Here is an 18551-nt window from a genome sequence, read left to right as displayed (position 1 = left end):
TGGATGTGGGGCTGGGATTGGGTCTGTTTCAAATATTTCTTTCTACTCCAGGGGTTGGCACAGTGCTTTGGCACATAGGAAGTACTTAATAAATACCATGCTGTCATTTAACGTTGTCCCAACCTCTGGCTGGCTTACAGACACAGAGAAGCAGTGTAGCTTAGTGGATAGAGTACAGGCCTGGCAGTCAGAAGGACCGGGATTCTAATCCTGGCTCTGCCACTTTACTGCTGTGTGACCTTGAGCAGGTCACTTAACTTCTCTATGCCTCCATTACCTCACCTGTAAAATGAGGAGTGAGACTGGGAGCGCTGTGTGCGACAGGGACTGTGTCCAACCTGATTATCTTGAACCTATCCCAGCACTTAGTAAAGTGCCTGGCACATAGGAAGCACTTTAACAAATACCACAATTAGTCTAATTGTGGTAAATTAGCACTCTCGGCTTCAAGGCTCTCCATCACCTTGCCCCCTCCTACCTCACCTCCCTTTTTTCCTTCTACAGCCCAGCCCACACCCTCCGCTCCTCTGCCGCTAACCTCCTCACTGTGCCTTGTTCTCACCTGTCCCGCCGTCGACCCCTGGCCCACATCCTCCCCCTGGCCTGGAATGCCCTCCCTCTGCACATCTGCCAAGCTAGCTCTCTTCCTCCCTTCAAAGCCCTACTGAGAGCTCACCTCCTCCAGGAGGCCTTCCCAGACTGAGCCGCCCCATTCCTCTCCCCCTTCTTTTCCCCCCTGCCCTACCTCCTTCCCCTCCCCACAGCACCTGTATATATGTTTGTACAGATTTATTACTCTATTTTACTTGTACATATTTACTATTCTATTTATTTTATTTTGTTAATATGTTTTGTTTTGTTGTCTGTCTCCCCCTTCTAGACTTTAAGCCCGCTGTTGGGTAGGAACCGTCTGTATATGTTGCCAACTTGTACTTCCCAAGCACTTAGTGCAGTGCTCTGCACACAGTAAGTGCTCAATAAATACGATTGAATGAATGAATGAATTGCAGGGTGCTATACTTGTAGTTGGTTACCTCAACCACGTAGCTAGCATATCACATTCATAAACCCCAGTATGCTTCTGGAATCAGATAAATGTATGCCCACTGCCTAATTGATCACCCTTTGATGATCACCTCTGACATAGACTGATATACCTCATCAAACTGTATCCTAATTTCATTTTCTTCTATTTTCCCAGGTACTTCGTGTTATTAGTGGTGTGATCCCTTTGGTAATGGTTACCTAGTGGGACAGTCTTGTTACCCAAGTGAGTCAGTAGTAACACTTAGTACAGGGTTTTACACATTTTAAATGCTCAATATATGCTAATATCAATGATAATGAGGTCAGATGACTCCAACAGGATGGAAGGGAACGTCCTAGCAGATAAACCCATCACTTGATTGGAACACCCTAAACTTTTTTTGTGGCAATAGCTCTGGGAGTGTGGTGAGTGAGGGTAGGTGAAATAGCAGAAGCTCCAGGGGAAATGGGGAAACTGACAATTTGCAAATCTATGATGGGAAAGTGGAAGGGGGAGAAACTTTAAAGAGTTTGGGGAAGTGGGGGTGGTGGGGACTGTGGAAGAGGAAGGGGTCTTACATCAGGTTGAATCAATAGGTTGAGTTGCCAAGAAGGTTTGACATGCCCATTTTACTTCTGTTGAAGTGAAAGTCACCTACCCTACCATGGAATCTTTCTGACTCAGCCCAGATTAATGATTATAGCTGCAGTATTCATTCATAATTGACTGTGTACACACTTAGTCATTTTCCTAAAAATAGGGTCTATTACTGATTCAAGAAGAGCTACCTCATTTATAACATTGTTCCTATGACAAAATTGTTTCCAATTTACAATGGTTGGACTTCAGATTCAGTTTTCAATAATCTGTTATGTCAAGTAATGCCTGTATAAGAAAATAGAATATATTAATGGGTCAAGATACAACCTGTCCTCACTGCTGTATGAGGATCTGTTGCCTTGACCCTCCCGCCAAACACAATTAATCCCAGTGAAACTCAAAATGCAAAGTCATTCTGGCATAGATCATTTTTTTTTTCCTGTGAGAATCCAGTCTATGGAATGTGCCAATTGACAACTGCTCCTCAAGGTGAGAGTTGTCAGTGCTGTACTTCCCCCTCCCTATTATCAACCTACCTGAACGTTAGGAACTACCCTGAGTCATTCCAAGATCCCAGCAGAATGTAGGGCAGGGTACAGTGAATGGGAAATCCCAAAATAGCCTGGACACAAGCAGATATGCTAAATTTGGGTTCACAGAAAAGGAAGAGGCTGGTCTACTAGAAAATATTTATGAATACAAAACATGGGCTACAGTGGTCTATGTACATGGCCAGGATGAAGAAGCAGGGAACATCATCAAGCCCTTTTTAAAACTGTTTTTGCACCATGTCTATCTACAGGAGGGAAGGATCATCCTTGATATGCAAATGTTCTGTCCTTTCTTTAATCTCTCCAGAGAAAGGAATGAAATTTAGTATTTTGAGACATGAGAAAAAAACAAAATCCTCTTCTCATGTCTCGAAATCCGAAAATAAAGGCACCTGATTCATATAACAAATGTATGTTTCTAGGGCTCAGAATTTGTTTCCCCAACTTGGAGGTGGAAAAAACAGTTTTATAAAGTTATTCTTTGATTCATGGGGTATTTCAAAAAGTAGGAAAAACCCGGTGGCATTTGAAACATGAATACCAAGTTTAAGCTAGAAGCTACTAATCCTGTTTACAAATTGCAAGAGATTATCAAATAAAAAGGAAAGTTTTGATTTTTGCCATTTTATTAGTTTGTCTGCCCTCACTATAAAGTCCTGGTACTTGTAGAGATATTCTTTTTTGGCTCCTATTTAAGCCTGAACTCCACTGGAGTGTAACGATGAGTTGTGCGACCACCAGAGACCTGCCTTTGACAGTTGGAAATAACTTCTTATTGTCACTTAACTTTGCACTGATTATTCATGACAGTTCTGGAAATAGGCCATTTTGTAAATTTAAAAGGAATAGAATAATTCTTTTTCACTATTTTCCCTCTCAGTTTTGTGTGTCATTAGAGTGCCCTGAGGAGCTCAAGATGCTCAGAACACTATATTACAATTACTAAAATTGTTACCTTGATTTACATTTGAAAAGTGGAATGTCCTGAGGCAACAATATACTGATTATATAAATATGTACCAGTGAGTGTGAACATAAAATATCAGAAATGAATGCCATTTCTCTCTCAGACTAATGGCCCATCCATCCCAATATTCTGTCATGGGACGACTGTAGCCATGGTGTTTCTAGTATTTCTTGCTGCCTTCAAAACAGCTCTACCTGATGTCCTGCCAACACCTCAAATTTAACATATCTAAAACAGAACTCTTCATCTTCCCACCCAAATCCTGGTCCTCCCCCTGATTTTCCTATCACTGTAGAAAACACCACCATCCTTCCTGTCTCACAAGCCCATAACCTTGGCATTATACTTGACTCATTTCTCTCATTCAACACACATGTTCAATCTATCACTAAATCCTGTCAGTTCAACCAACATAACATTGCTAAAATACACCCATTCCTCTCCATCCAAACTGGTAATCCAAGCACTTATCCTATCCTGCCTTGACTATTATTGTATCAGCCTCCTTGTTGACCTCCCTGCCTCCTCTATCTCCACACTTCATTCTGCTGCCTGGATCATTTTTCCACAGAAACGTTCAGTCTACGTTTCTCCACTTCTCCGGAACCTCCAGTGGTTGCCCATCCACCTTTGCATCAAACAGAAACTCCAATTTTAAAGCATTCAATCATCTTGCCTCCTACTACCTCACCTCACTGCTCTCCTATTACGTCCAGTGCTCTGCACACAGTAAGCGCTCAGTCAATACGATTGAATGAATGAATGAATGTTGGGTAGGGACCGTCTCTATATGTTGCCAACTTGTACTTCCCAAGCGCTTGGTCCAGTGCTCTACACACAGTAAGTGCTCAATAAATACGATTGAATGAATGAATTTGCACCAGGCACAAACTCCGCGGGACCCCCCCCCCCCCGCCCTCAGGGACCCCATTCGAGCAGGACCCAGCCCGTTTCAATAAAACATTACCGACCCCCATCTCGGCCGAACCCCGGAGCCTTTTCCCCGGGAGGCTGCGCCCTGCCAACGTGGCACCCACCCAACCTGATGCTTTCCCAAATGGTACCCTGCAGAGCACCGCCCCCTTCTCCCACTGTTCCTGGCTCTTCCATAATAACAACAATAATATCCATTAAACACTTAATACATACTTATATGTATATATAGGAGGCCTTCCCAGACTGAGCCCCCTCCTTCTTCTCCCCCTCCCCACAGCACCTATATATAATAAAGATAGCATTTATTAAGCGCTATGTGCAAAACACTGTTCTAAGCGCTGGGGAGGTTATAAGGTGATCAGGTTGTCCCACAGGGGGCTCACAGTCTTTGTCCCCATTTTGCAGATGGGGTAACTGAGGCACAGAGAAGTTAAGTGACTTGCCCAAGGTCACACAGCTGGCAATTGGTAGAGCCAGGATTTGAACCCATGACCTCTGACTCCAAAGCCCGGGCTCTTTCCACTGAGCCATGCTGATTCCCTGTGTATATCAGGGGAATCCCTATATATATGTGTGTATACCTGTATATATGTTTGTACAGATTTATTACTCTTTATTTTACTTGTACATATTTACTATTCTATTTATTTTATTTTGTTAATATGTCTTGTTTTGTTGTCTGTCTCCCCCTTCTAGACTGTGAGCCCACTGTTGGGTAGGGACTGTCTCTATATGTTGCCACCTTGTAGTTCCCAAGTGGTTAGTACAGTGCTCTGCACACAGTAAATGTTCAATAAATACGATTGAATGAATGAATGTTTGTACATATTTATTACTCTATTTTACTTGTACATATTTACTATTCTATTTATTTTATTTTGTTCATATGTTTTGTTGTCTGTCTCCCCCTTCTAAACTGTGAGCCCGCTGTTGGGTAGAGACCATCTCTATGTGTTGCCAACTTGGACTTCCCAAGCGCTTAGTACAGTGCTCTGCACACAGTAAGTGCTCAATAAATACGATTGAATGAATGAATGAATGAATGAACCCAGCCCACACACTTTGCTCATCTAATGCCAACCTACTCACTCTACCTCAATCTTGTCTATTTCACCACTGACCTCTTGCCTATGTCCTGCCTCCGGCCTATAATGCCCCCCCTTTTCATATCCAACAGACATTTACTCTCCCCACCGTCAAAGCCTTATCTCCTCAAGGCAGTTTCCCCAATGAAACCCTCAATTCCTCTTTTATTACTCCTTTCTGCATCACTCTGATGTGCTTCCTTTATTCACCACCACCCCCCACCACCCTCAGCCCCACAGCACTTATGTACATATCTGTAATTTACTTATATTAATGTCTGTCTCCCCCTTTAGACTGTGAGCTCGTTGTAGGCAGGGAATGCATCTCTCCAACTCTGTTGTATTGTACTCTCCCAAGCGCTTAGTACAGTGCTCTCCACACATTAAGTTCTCAACAAATATGACTGACTGATTGATTTTTGTATTTTTATGATTTCATCTTTCCTTATAGCCTGTTGCCATCTCTTCTCCTCCTTTTATTTTGTTTCCTGATTATGTTCAGTATTTGGATCACTTTTTTGGTTGTTGCCATGCATCGTGCCAATGACTGAAAAGAATGATCAATGATCAGTGATCAGGCCATGCTTTTTCTCTGCTTCACAACATCTCTAGAATTTGCTTTTCCTTTCCATCCAAAGTGCTACCACAATGATCCAAGCACTTACCATATCCTTCCTTGCCTACTACATCAGCCTCCTCACTGACCTCCATGCCTCTTGTTTCCCCATCTCCAGTCCACACTTCACTTAGCTGCCCAGCTCATTCTAAAAAAACATTCATTCCATATCTCCCCACTTCTCAAGAACCTCCAGCGGTTGTCCATCCACCTCCTCATCTAACAGAAACGCTTTCCTATCAGCTTAAAGGCACTCAATCAGCTATCCCCTCCCACCTAACCTCACTGTTCTCCTACTACAATCCAGTCCTCGCAATTCATTAATAGTGTCTTTTTTTTTTTAATGGAACTTTCTTATAAAGATAAACCCTCTCTACTTAGACTGCTGTGAAAAGACTCAGATTTTAGAGACACATAATGACATCTGCTAACATGGACTTTTTGGGACTAAATCTACAATTTTCTTTAAACTACAGTATGATCATATTCATAAACCTATGAGGATTTTTCTGGGCTACTCAACAATATGCTTAGATGAAACTCCCATTAGGAAAAGTTATAATTTCAGGAAGGGAAATGAAAGTTTCAGAAACTGGAAGATCTTTCTCTAAATTTAAATCAGATTTTTCTTTCACAGCATTTCCAGGATACACCCCTTTCCAATTCATACTTCACTCTGCTCACTGGATCATTCTTTCCCATGAGGTCAAAACCATTTTCATAGTTATGGTACCTTTGGTTGGGGAGAAGAAAGGACAGGTATTATCATCCCCATTTTACCTCTGGTGAAAGGCTGAAAGAGATTAATTACCAAAACACACACACACACACACACACACACACACACAAAAAAAAAACCCAGATCATCTTAGTCAAATGTTCTTTCCACCAGACCATGCTGACTCTCTTTCCTATCTTTTATTGGCTAATAAGGTTTCACAATGCCTAAGATGTCACTGCATTGAAAGGGGATAGTTGAATCATATTATAAATCTGGGGGAAAAAATGGAAATTTTATCAATGAAAGGCCTTTTGTGTGCACACTGGCCCAAGACTATCTACTAGATTCTTATAACATTATTAGTAATAATAATAATAATAATAATAATAATGGTATTTGTTAAGCACTTACTATGTTCAAAGCACTGTTCTAAGTGCTTGGGGGTTACAAGGTGATCAGGTTGTCCCATGTGGGGCTCACAGTCTTAATCCCCATTTTACAGATGAGGGAACTGAGGCCCAGAGAAGTTAAGTGGCTTGCCCAAGGTCACACAGCTGACAAGTGGCAGAGCTGGGATTCAAACCCATGACCTCTGACTCCCAAGCCCGGGCTCTTTCCACTGAGCCACGCTGCTTAGGCTTGGTCCACCCCATTTTTACTTAATGGAAAGCTATCTTTTGCCCACCATCAGAATTGAGCCCCAAACAGGCAGTAGCACAGAATTATATATGGAGCCACAGATACGATGCATTGCAAGCCTAATTTCCATGTCACAGTTACCTGAAGGGAAACCGGTTGTCATTCAAAGGAGTCACTAGCTTCCAACTTTATCACATTGTTCAAGGCACATTATTCAGTTGTTTTAAAGTTTTGTGATAATAGCTCCAATGTCAAACACATAGTATTTCCCATAACAGCCTTATTTCCCAGTCAACCTGATCAGTTAAGAATTATTAATATCTGGGGCAACAGGCTTGTTTCTTGTTCTCCCAAGAATGAAGAGAATTACAAGCAATTTGTCTTCCAATCAGCTCTCAAAATCAATCTGTATGTAATCATGTCATGGTGAATGAGAGCTAGACATCACCTACTTCCTCCTGGAAGCCTTCCCTGATTGATTCACAATGCTCTAGTCATATCAACCCAACAGCAACTCTTGGCACATAGGTATGTTATGCCCCTACACACCACTCCTGTCCATACATACACATGTATAAATATTGGTTTTTTGGTATATTCAATGACCAATTAAACTATTTCATCCCAACATATTTGTACTACTTCCTGCTATCTCCTTTGTCTTTCTCCTGCTCCCATAATTTGCAAATACATTTGGACTATCTCATTAGAATGTACATTTCTAAGGGCAGGGAAGGTTTATTTGGGTTTGTTTCTGTTGAATCTCCGAAGCTCATAATATGCATAATATAATATATAGCAAGCCCTCAGTAATGCCACTGGTTGTTTGAAAAATAAAAACCAAATCTACTTACTCCCTCTTTCATCCTGTAGCTACTCACCACCATTACGATGCTTTCTGGTTTCACTCAATGGACAATGTAAAGCATTGTTTGTGATCACTGTTTCAGGTGATATCTTCACCAGAGGGTTTCTCCTTCATTGAAAATATTACATTAATACTATATTGCCTTGTCTTTACTTCTAGTAATTTTACTTGAAAGCTGTATAAAATTTTACTATAGCCATATGTTAAGCTGAGTTATTATACGGTTGAAAATTATGCACCGAGACTAGGCCACAGGGTTTAAATCCAGATTCACTCAACACAGATTCCATGTTTTTCATTGTATTCTGCTTTAATAAGGGCCAAGAATTATTGTGACATACATCCTCTCTTCCTGTAAGATTGGCATCGAGACAGAAATTGATTTGTATAGTGAGGAATTCTCTTGCCAGGTCTTGCTGTGTGACCTTGGGCAAGTTCCTTCACTTCTCTGTGCCTCAGTTACCTCATCTGTAAAATGAGAATTTTAAACTGTGCACCCCATGTGGGACAGGGATTGTTCCAACCCGATTCACTTGTATCCACCCCAGCTCTTAGTACAATCCCTGGCGCATAGTAAGTGCTTAACAAATACCACAATTATTATCAGCAGCATCATTATTGTCAATTATTATACTCACGATTTTGACTCCAAGCGCAATGTTAAATCACTTGCATGCCCACTGCCACTTGCCTGGTGTGTGACATTAGGCAAATCATTTAGCTTCTTTGTGCCTCAGTTTCTCCATCTGTGAAGTAGGGATTTAATACCTGTCTCCCTCCCCCTTAGATTGTGACTCCATGAGGGTCAGTGACTGTGTCTGCCCTGGCTGTCTTCTCTCTACCCTACTACTAATAATAATCGTGGTATTCATTAAGTGCTTAATATTTGCCAGGCACTGTACTAAGCACCAGGGTTGATACAAGCAAATCAGGCTGCATACAGTCCCTGCTCCACATGGGCTCACAGTCTTAATCCCCATTTTACAGATGAGGTAATCGAGACACAGGGAAGTTAAGTGACTTGCTCAAGGTCACACAGCAGACACATGGTGGAGCCAGGATTAGAACCAGGTCCTTCTGAGTCCCAGGTCTTACTCTATCCACTAGGCCATGCTGCTTCCTGGCACGTAGTAAGCACTTTTGTCATGCATAGGTTGGGGGAACACATTCCCTTACTTCATATTTAAGACCACAGAATCATTCCTTCATGGACACAGACAAACGGTATCATTTTCCTTCTTTCCTTGAACAACTTTAAAATTTTTTCAGCATATAACTATACAAATATCAATCAATCAATAGCATTTATCGAGCATTTACTAGTGCAGAGCATTGTACTTAACGCTTGAGAAAGTACGATACAACAGAATTAGCAGACGTGTTCCCCGCCCATACCAGAAGTATAATCCAATTAACACGAGTCCTATTCTCCCATTCTCCCCTTAGGACGACTGTGGGTATGAAAACCCCTGCTTCAAGCAGAGAAATCTTTCCCTAGGTGACAGCAGTTTACCCTGCCGCCCACTCATTACTCCTTAAATAACATGCCTTTTAGATACATTAAGGAGGGGTTGTCACACAGCAATATACAAACTGACAGAATCATCAGAGCCGCTGCAAGTGGGTTATGTGGCCTCCTTAGTGCACTCTATGAAAGGACATACCACATATACCTAGGCTGTACAATCAATATGTTATGTTTTTAACATATATTGACCCTTGCTTCTGTGTAGATCACTGCACTGAATGTTTGCAATGGTTGCAACAGCACAGTGGAGGTCAAAGATATGGTCTATGCCCACAAAGGGCCTAAAATCGAAGGGGGGAAACAAGTAGATGCACATTATTTACAAATAGCAAGAATAAGGGAAGCAGCCTGGCTCAGTGGAACAAGCACGGGTTTGGGAGTCAGAGGTCATGAGTTCAAATCCGAGCTCTGCCAATTGTCAGCTGTGTGACTTTGGGCAAGTCACTTAACTTCTCTGTACCTCAGTTACCTCATCTGTAAAATGGGGATGAAGACTGTGAGCCCCAAGTGGGACAACCTGATCACCTTGTATCCTCCCCAGTGCTTAGAACAGTGCTTTGCACATAGTAAGTGCTTAACAAATGCCATCATTATTATTATTATTACTATTATATGGAAAAGTGAATAAACAGGTGAAGAAGTAAGCAGATTGATATATACATTAATTCTAAGGGGGTACACGAGGGAGAAGGTTGAGATGCATTATTCCCTGTTTATCACTGAATACAAGACCATCGATTAGTTGTCCACACTAGGGGCTACACATCTTCTAATGCATTTAGCATAATAATCTGCAAAATAAGACTATCACTAATATACCCAATCCCTTCCAAATATGTGATAATCAAGTACAACATCTTTCTTTAGAGGTTGAAATTTTTTTCACATAGCATTGCATTTAATATGTTTAGAAACAGCAAACTGACTCAAATCATGCTGCCGTTATTATTCTTTTACCTAACCCCATTTCCCAGATCTCAGAAAGTTTCCAATGAAATTGACTACTGTATTTCATAGAGCTCTAAATTTGATAATAATAATAATGATGATGATGATGGTATTTGCTAAGCACTTACTATGTGCCAAGCACTGTTTTAAGTGCTAGGGTAGATACAAGGTAATCAGGTTGCCCCACATGGGGCTCACAGTCTTAATCCCCATTTTACCGATGAGGTAACTGAGACCCAGAGAAGTTAAGTGATTTGCCCAAAGTCACACAGCTGATAAGTGGCAGAGTTGGGATTAGAACCCATGACCTCTGAATCCCAAATCCGGGCTCTTTCCACTAAACCACGCTGCTTCGCTGCTTGATCCTACCTGTCCATCAGCCTAGACCATAATGATAGTAATCAGCCCCCCTCTGGTTTCACTGTCCTACTTTTACCGTTCGGGAATTTTAAATATCATTTCAGAAATGCATGGTTGTTTTTTAGTTTTAGTCTAAACGATCTTGCCTCTCTACCCTAATCCTCATTAGAGAGAAGGACATCATGGATGGGCCTGAAGTTAAAGCAGGACCATTTCAGAGATTATATCCACGACCTGAGAGGAGTGGGGGTCACCATGGTCAGGTGAGGGGCTGAATGATGAATCGGATCAGCCCCAAGGTGAGCCCTGAAAAATAACAGACCAACAGACATTGTGTGGCAATGAGTACAGCAGGGAATGTGGCAAGGGTGCAGACTGTCTAAACTACTTCTGGCCCTGGCATCAATATTTGATCTCCCTTCACTCAGCTGAAGGGTTTAATTTATGGCATGGTTATGAGACAGCTTTCCTGTTTGGTTACTCTAGACATGAGCTGCATTTTTTTTATTGGCCCTTGCTGACAGAATCTGAAACTTTATTAAGACTTTATTAGAGATGGAGAGAATGTTACTGAAAAATCAAAATTAGTATCCAGGAGGAGTGGGAGCCAGGGCCTTCCTGCTGACAGGATCTGAAACTTTATTAAAATGTTATTAAAGGAGAGACTTTGACCCCTTCCCCATGCCCAGCTCCATTGTCCCTGCTGTGGGTGGGGTTTGGAACTGGGGATGCCTCATCTCAGAGGTAGCTTTATTAAAATCCCCCTGTTCCCAGGGAATAGTGAGGTCAGAGCAAGATGAGGAGATGAAGAGGGAATAGTGAGGTCAGAGCAAGATGAGGAGATGAAGAGAATATTTCCAAAAAATCAAAATCAGCCTCCTTCCTGGCCCCCAGCCCCTCTGCCCCAGCTATAGGAGGGATTTGGAGCCAGGGCTACAGCTTCTCTGCACCTGCAGCCACCCTGGTTCCAAGGGGCGAAGAGCCACAGAGTCAGTCAGTCAGTCAATTATAGAGTGCTTACTGTATGCACAGCACTGTGCTAAGTGCTTGGGAGAGTACACTATAACAGACATTTCTTGCCCACAATGAGCTCACAGTCTAGAGAGGAAAACAGACATTAATAAAAATAAATGAATTACAGGTATGTATTTAAGTGTTGTGGGGCTGGGAGGGTGGATGAACAGAGGGAGAAAGTCAGGACAATGTAGAAGGGAGAGGGAGAAAAGGAAAGGAGGGCTCCTCTTAGAGGAGATGTGCCTTCAGTAAGGCTTTGAAGGTGGGCGAGTGATTGTCTGTTGGCTGTGAAGAGGGAGGGTGTTCAGTCCAGAGACAGGACATGAGATAGACGAGACTGAGGGACAGTGAGAAGGTTAGCATTAGAGGAGTGAAGTGTGCAGGCTGGGTTGTAGTAGGAGAGTGGCAAGGTGAGGTAGGAGGGGGCAAGAGGATTGACTGCTTTAAAACTGGAGTTTCTGATTGATAAGGAAGTGGATTGGCAACCACTGGAGGTTCTTGAGGAGTGGCGGAACATGGGCTGAATGTTTTTGTAGAAAAATGATCCGGGCAGCTGAATGAAGTATGGACTGGAGTGGGGAGACACAGGAGACAGGGAGATCAGTAAGGAGGCTGATAAAGTAACCAAGGAAGGATAGGATAAGTGCCCGGACTAATGTGGTAGCAGTTTGGATAGAGAGGAAAAGGTGGTTTTTAGAGATGTTCTGAAGGTCGAACCAACAGGATTTAGTAGTGGATTGACTATGTGGGCTGAATGAGAGAGAGGAGTGAAGGATAATGCTAAGGTTAAAGGCTTGTGAGACAGGAAGGATGGTGGTGCTGCCTACAGTGATGGGAAGGACAGGGTTTCGTTGGGAATGTAGGGAGTTCTGTTTTAGATATGTTAAGTTTAAGATGACAGTGGGATAGCCAAGTATAGATGTCTTGAAGTCAGAAGGAAATGCAAGATGGCAGAACGGGAGAGAGATCAGGGCTGGAGGTGTAGATTTGGGAATCATCTGCAGAGATGTGGTAGTTCAAGCTTGGGAGCAAATGAGTTCCCCAAGGGAGTGGGTGTAGATGGAAAATAGAAGGTGATCCAGAAATGAACCTTGAGGGACTCCCACAGTTAGTGGGTTGGAGGCAGAAGAGGAGCCCACGATAGAGACTGTGAATGAACCTCCCAGAGGGGTTTTACTATGTGGAAGAAAGGCAATATCTTTACCAAGAAACCTCTAGGGATACACATAAGAGAACGACTTTAGACAGAAGATGGGACATTCTGAAGAGAGTGTGTTCATGTAGTCGCTATGGGTCTGAAACGACTAGCTGGCATTTGAAGAAGAGGAGAGAATTGGAGGAGAGGAACTTGAGACAGCTAGTGTAGAAAACATGCTCAAGGAGTTTGGGGAGGAATGGTAGGAGGAAGATGGGTGATAACTAGATGGAGCCATGAGGACATTGCAGGGTTTTTGGGGTTTTTTTTTAGGATGGGGATACATAGGCATGTTTGAAAGCAGTGGGGAAGAAGCCATTGGAGAGGGAACTGTTGAAGATGACGGTTAGGGAGAGAAGAAGGTGGGGTGGGGAGCAAGTGCTTTGATAAGGTGCGAAGAGATGGGGTCAGATGTGCAGGTGGAGGGGGTGGATTTTGAGAGAAGGCAAGAGTTCTCTTGAGATAGTGATGGAAAAGATGAGAGAGTTGAAGAAGGGGTAGGAGGGGGAAGGGACTGGGGAGATTTTAGGGAGATCACACCTGATAGTTTCGATTTTCTCAATATAGTAGGTAGTCAGATCATTATGGGCAAGGGATGGGGGAGGTGAGGAGACAGAGGCTTTGAGGAAGTAGTTAAATATCTGAAACAACTAGTGAGGGCAATGGGCATGGGTGTTAATAATTTTGCAGGGCAGAGTTAAAGCATGTAAGGATACGCTTAAAGTGGACGAGGTCCACCTGATATCTAGATTTCCTCGAGCAGTGCCCTGTGGCTTGTGCACAAGAGTGCATGAGGTGGACTGTGGACACAGAGGAGGCTGGAGGGTGACCAGGAGGGATAGAAACCGGGATTACCAGGTTTGGGGGATTTTTAAATTTCAAATAAAAAGAATGCCCGTCTCTGCCCTGCACCAGCCAGTCATATTTACAAACAGGGGAGCCCTAACACCAGGGGTTTCATTTTGTATTTTGGGCAGCAGTGACAGCTGCTCTACAGGGTGGGGGTGGGGGAGAGGAGGGAAATGGAGGGGGAGGAAAGGGGAAAGAGGGAGAGGGAAGGGGAGGGAGGAGCTGGTGGGGGGCAGGAGCGGCATCTCTCCGGGACCACTGGGAGACCCTTGGCTGAGGCTGCCCAGGCCCAGCATGGGGCCACACTAGGTTCCCCAAAATGTGCTTCGGTTTCAGAGGAAACTGCGCTTGCTCCCTCAATCATCCTGGGTTCCTTCCTCCCCTTATACTGGGAAAGTCCCCTCTCCCTCTTCCTTGGCTCTCCCTCCTGTTCACCAGAGTGGAGGACCTATTCAATATGAGAGACAGATTACCCTGAAGACATATGAGACCGCTGCCTGACATATCTGCAAAGATTTTGCTTGAATAACATGACATAACGAAGAATGGGCTATGCTGTTGTGGAAACCTATAATGGCTACAGCTGCCTGCTGGATCATGATGCCCCCCACAGAGCATCGGCATTGGGGGTAAATAGGTCCTGAACATAAAAAAAGAAGTTCTGTGCACTGGACAATGGGCTTCAGCCCAGTCTACCAATTGCAATCCCCAGCGGGAACATGATGAGAAAGGAATTGAGAGTGCAAGCCACAAGCCCTCTAAATTCCTCCAATTCCTCCAACCAAAATCTTTGGTCCTGAGGTCTCAGGACCGAGGCCCACTCATCATTCCTGACAGGAGACTCCATCATTATCATTTATACATATCACACATATCATTCTATCATTATGCATAGCATTATCTTTGGAGGAGCAGAACCCAGTGGAAACAACCCGGCAGTATTCATTCATTCATTCATTCAATCGTATTTATTGAGCGCTTACTGTGTGCAGAGCACTGTACTAAGCACTTGGGAAGTACAAGTTGGCAACATATAGAGACGGTCCCTACCCAACAACGGGCTCACAGTCTAAAAGGGATCCCCCTACAGCCTGACTGCCAAATCAATTAGAACCAACTTGTCCAGGGTTCAGCTTGCACAGGACTTGCCTCAACAAGTATTGACATGCCCAAGGTGAAAGAGAAAATGAACCTCCCACATGAGAGTCACAAGCTATTGTCAACAAATTCCTGTTAATGGGATCTGAATGTTTTTCATAATCTTCTTCCTTTTCAGTGATGTTTATTTGTTCCGGCAAGTCAAGTGGGAAAGTATCTAGTTTCATTTTGAAATATTCTGAAACAATATATAGGGTGCAATTGTTTAGACAGAGGAAATGAAGTTAAAGATTCATAAATCACTCAAATATTTCCTGGTCTGCTAAAATGTCATATCTTTTTTAAAAATTCCTGAAAACAAATATGGGCTTCATTTAATATATTCAAGAGTGGGATAAAGAGTGATTTAAAATGCAATTTATTGCTTGTGAAAACTGAATAATTAAATTCTGCAGAAACTCAGGTTCTGCCTTTTCCAAAAATAAACTTGTTTTCTTGCTTCATCATCCCTCTCACTGAACATCCGGTGTGCCTCAATCTAGCTCTGGAGGACAGTCTCTAGCTAGGAGAAGATGAGAAGGCCCATGGGTGGTCTGTAGTTTCCCCCTCCCTTGAAGTCAGAATGAGAAAGATTCGAGTTAAATAGATGCCATTAAACAGTTTTGAGATGCTCAATCACTTGGTCACTTTGATCTGGGCCAGTTTTAAGCAGTGACTTTGAGGTAAAAGATTTTACAGTCTTTTAATCCTTAAAGCCCCCTCAGTGTTTCCCTTCTTTACTTCTTTTCTACCTTTTTCATTGCAAAATACATTTTTGACAGAAAGGATCTGAAGATGCCTATACGTTCTGGGCTGTTCCTTTTTATATGAAAATGAAACTCATCAAAGTAAAAATGTTAGAGCCTTGCAATGGGATGAAAATGAATAAGGAAAAAGAAGGCAATTAAGAAAATCAGAGGAAAAATGGCCAAGACATTTAACATGCTCTCTATTTCTAGCCTCTTATAACCTCCAACTTCTCATAAGGATGGATGTAAGGCCACATTTAAGAGAGAAGAATGTTTGAGTGATTTACGGTTGATGAATGGGTAATAGGAACTAATTTCTTTTGATAGAAAATACTATATCTTATTGACAGAGCACATTTAATATATGTAAGGTATCTACTTGAGTAAAAAGCCTCATTACAATTTTTAGCACTTGAGTAATGTGAAACTGTTAATGGAAAATCTGTCACACTAATTATATAGTGTGTTTTTGGCCTAAATGGATACATTAATATGTTAAATTTTCTATTTTAACATGCTGAGATGTGGTACTGTATCAATAAAACTCCCAGTATGTAACACTATAATGGATTTGTAATATATTGATAAAATAACATTTAATGCCACCTGTTACAAAGTGGGTTAGAAATTGGCTAAGAAATTATGTTCGCAGGGTTGGGGGAGCAGATGGGGAGGGGTTGGGCAGGAAGGAAGACTGTCCTTCATTTTTGTAGATGGAGCTTCTAACACTGAGATCTTATCCAGGCATATGGCTGATAAGACTGAAGCCTGACCAACCCTCTGTTCCCTTGTGCTTGCATGTAATGATCATACCTTGCTGTGCTGATGCTTTTGCCTGAATGCTTTTTACCCAGTTTGATCTCTTGGTACCCTAAATTTTGTAAAGCTTTCATTGGAGACTGTCCACTGGCCACCTACTTTAGTGAGAAAATTGACACTATCAGGCGTGATCTCCCCAAAATCTCCCCTGCCCCTCCCCAGTCCCTTCCACCCCTTCTTCAACTTTCCCATCTTTCCCAGCAGTACCTCTAGAGATCTCCTGCCTTCTCTCAAAATCCACCCCCTGCATCTGCGCATCTGACTCCATGCCTTCTCACCTTATCAAAACACTTGCCCCCTCCCAAACTACCATCTCCAACTGTTAGCTCTCCAATGACTTTCCAGTCAGTGCTCAGTAAATGCGAGTGGCTGACTGACTGGATGAGAAAAATCCCTCACCTGAATACTTCCCCCTAGGTTGGTCTCACATTGAGACAAGAAGTGTCTTATGGAACTTCCTTTCCAATAGATCCTTAAGTGCAGAATATATTTCCAACTTTCCAGAATGATTTTGGTGAAGTATTACCGCTGGTTTTAAAGGAAAGGAGAAGGGACAAAGACTAATTCCCCTCTTGAAATCTATTCTGGTCCAACTAATTTAGAAAAAAGTTTCACTTTAATGATTCATTTGGGCAATACAATTAGATGGCTGCAGAAAAAAAAAATGACTTTGTGACTTTTATTCCAGAAATTTATAGCAATTCATGTGGTTCTAATGTGGATTTAATACTATAAATGTCAAGTTGTACACAAGTTAATGCTCTCCACATACCCTCTTCTGATGTTTTATTTTATGGCTATTAATTTTATTAATATGAGTAGGAGCTTATCCAGTGTAAATTCATATTGATTCATATTTCAAAGGGTTTTTAATGAAAAGACTAGCCTTCATTGTAATGAAATTTTATCTTTTTTGTTGTTTAAAAAATAGCAAATTATATATACACACACACACACAATTTAGTAGCTACTAGAATTAGAATATTTTGCAGAATATATAAAAGATGGAGTCCCATTTAACACAATTCCAAAAGAGACAATGCATACCAAAGCCCAACAGTTCAAAAGCATGCTGCCATTGATTAGGTCACCACAGGTATCAACATAGAAAGAATCCATGAAATGAGGGCAAAGGTATTTGGGAGGAATGATTTGTAGATTAATAAATTTATGGGAAAATGAAACCTATTACTATGGTAAGGCTCTATCTTTCAGTGTAAATAATGTGAAGGGGACTGTCAGTCACACACCTGAACCTTCAGCCATGCTTGTACACATGGCTATAATCATCATCAGGAACATCATCTTTGAAAACAAAGGGCTGCTTATGTCTGAGCAAGCCCAAGGTAAGGTATTTAATAAAGCATAAAAACTAATTCTTCATTTAAAATGCCATCTGCTTAAAAATGTGCGGCCCTCACAATTTGTTTGCATGACAGTCAGGATTCTTCATAGGATTATTGTGTGGAAATGTGATTCCAATTTCTTCTTTATAAAACCTCATAATCTGATCCTAGTTAAATCCTTCCTGGACTAGCACAGGGGCTGAAGGGAGCCCTGGTGTTGTATAGGTGGGGCAGCCTCTCTCTCCAGTGATTAGGCCTGAGTTCCCTGTGCCAGGCTTGCCAGCCTATCACAGTCATGCATTAGCCTTCCACTAGCTTGGTAGCCGTCTTGACAGAGGCCCCCTCTCAAAAGGGAGTATGGAGGGTATAGGGGTTATAGCATGTCCTTGTATGTAGCATATCCTAACACATCTTTTACCCCTCTAACTTCAGTTTGCTTTAATCAATGGGCCAAAGAGTCATTTGTCCATGTCTAACTGGGGAGGCTGAATACGTCCTCATATGACTATTAAAAGAGTCATTACTACTACCCCAGTCTTAGAAAAGCAGTGGAAGTGCAAAGAGAAGGGAGGCTGAAATACATTTATTACGGCATG

Source organism: Tachyglossus aculeatus, chromosome X4, assembly GCF_015852505.1.
Source record: "Tachyglossus aculeatus isolate mTacAcu1 chromosome X4, mTacAcu1.pri, whole genome shotgun sequence".
In the NCBI taxonomy this organism is placed as follows: domain Eukaryota; kingdom Metazoa; phylum Chordata; class Mammalia; order Monotremata; family Tachyglossidae; genus Tachyglossus; species Tachyglossus aculeatus.
Note: the sequence above shows the minus strand (reverse complement) of the source record.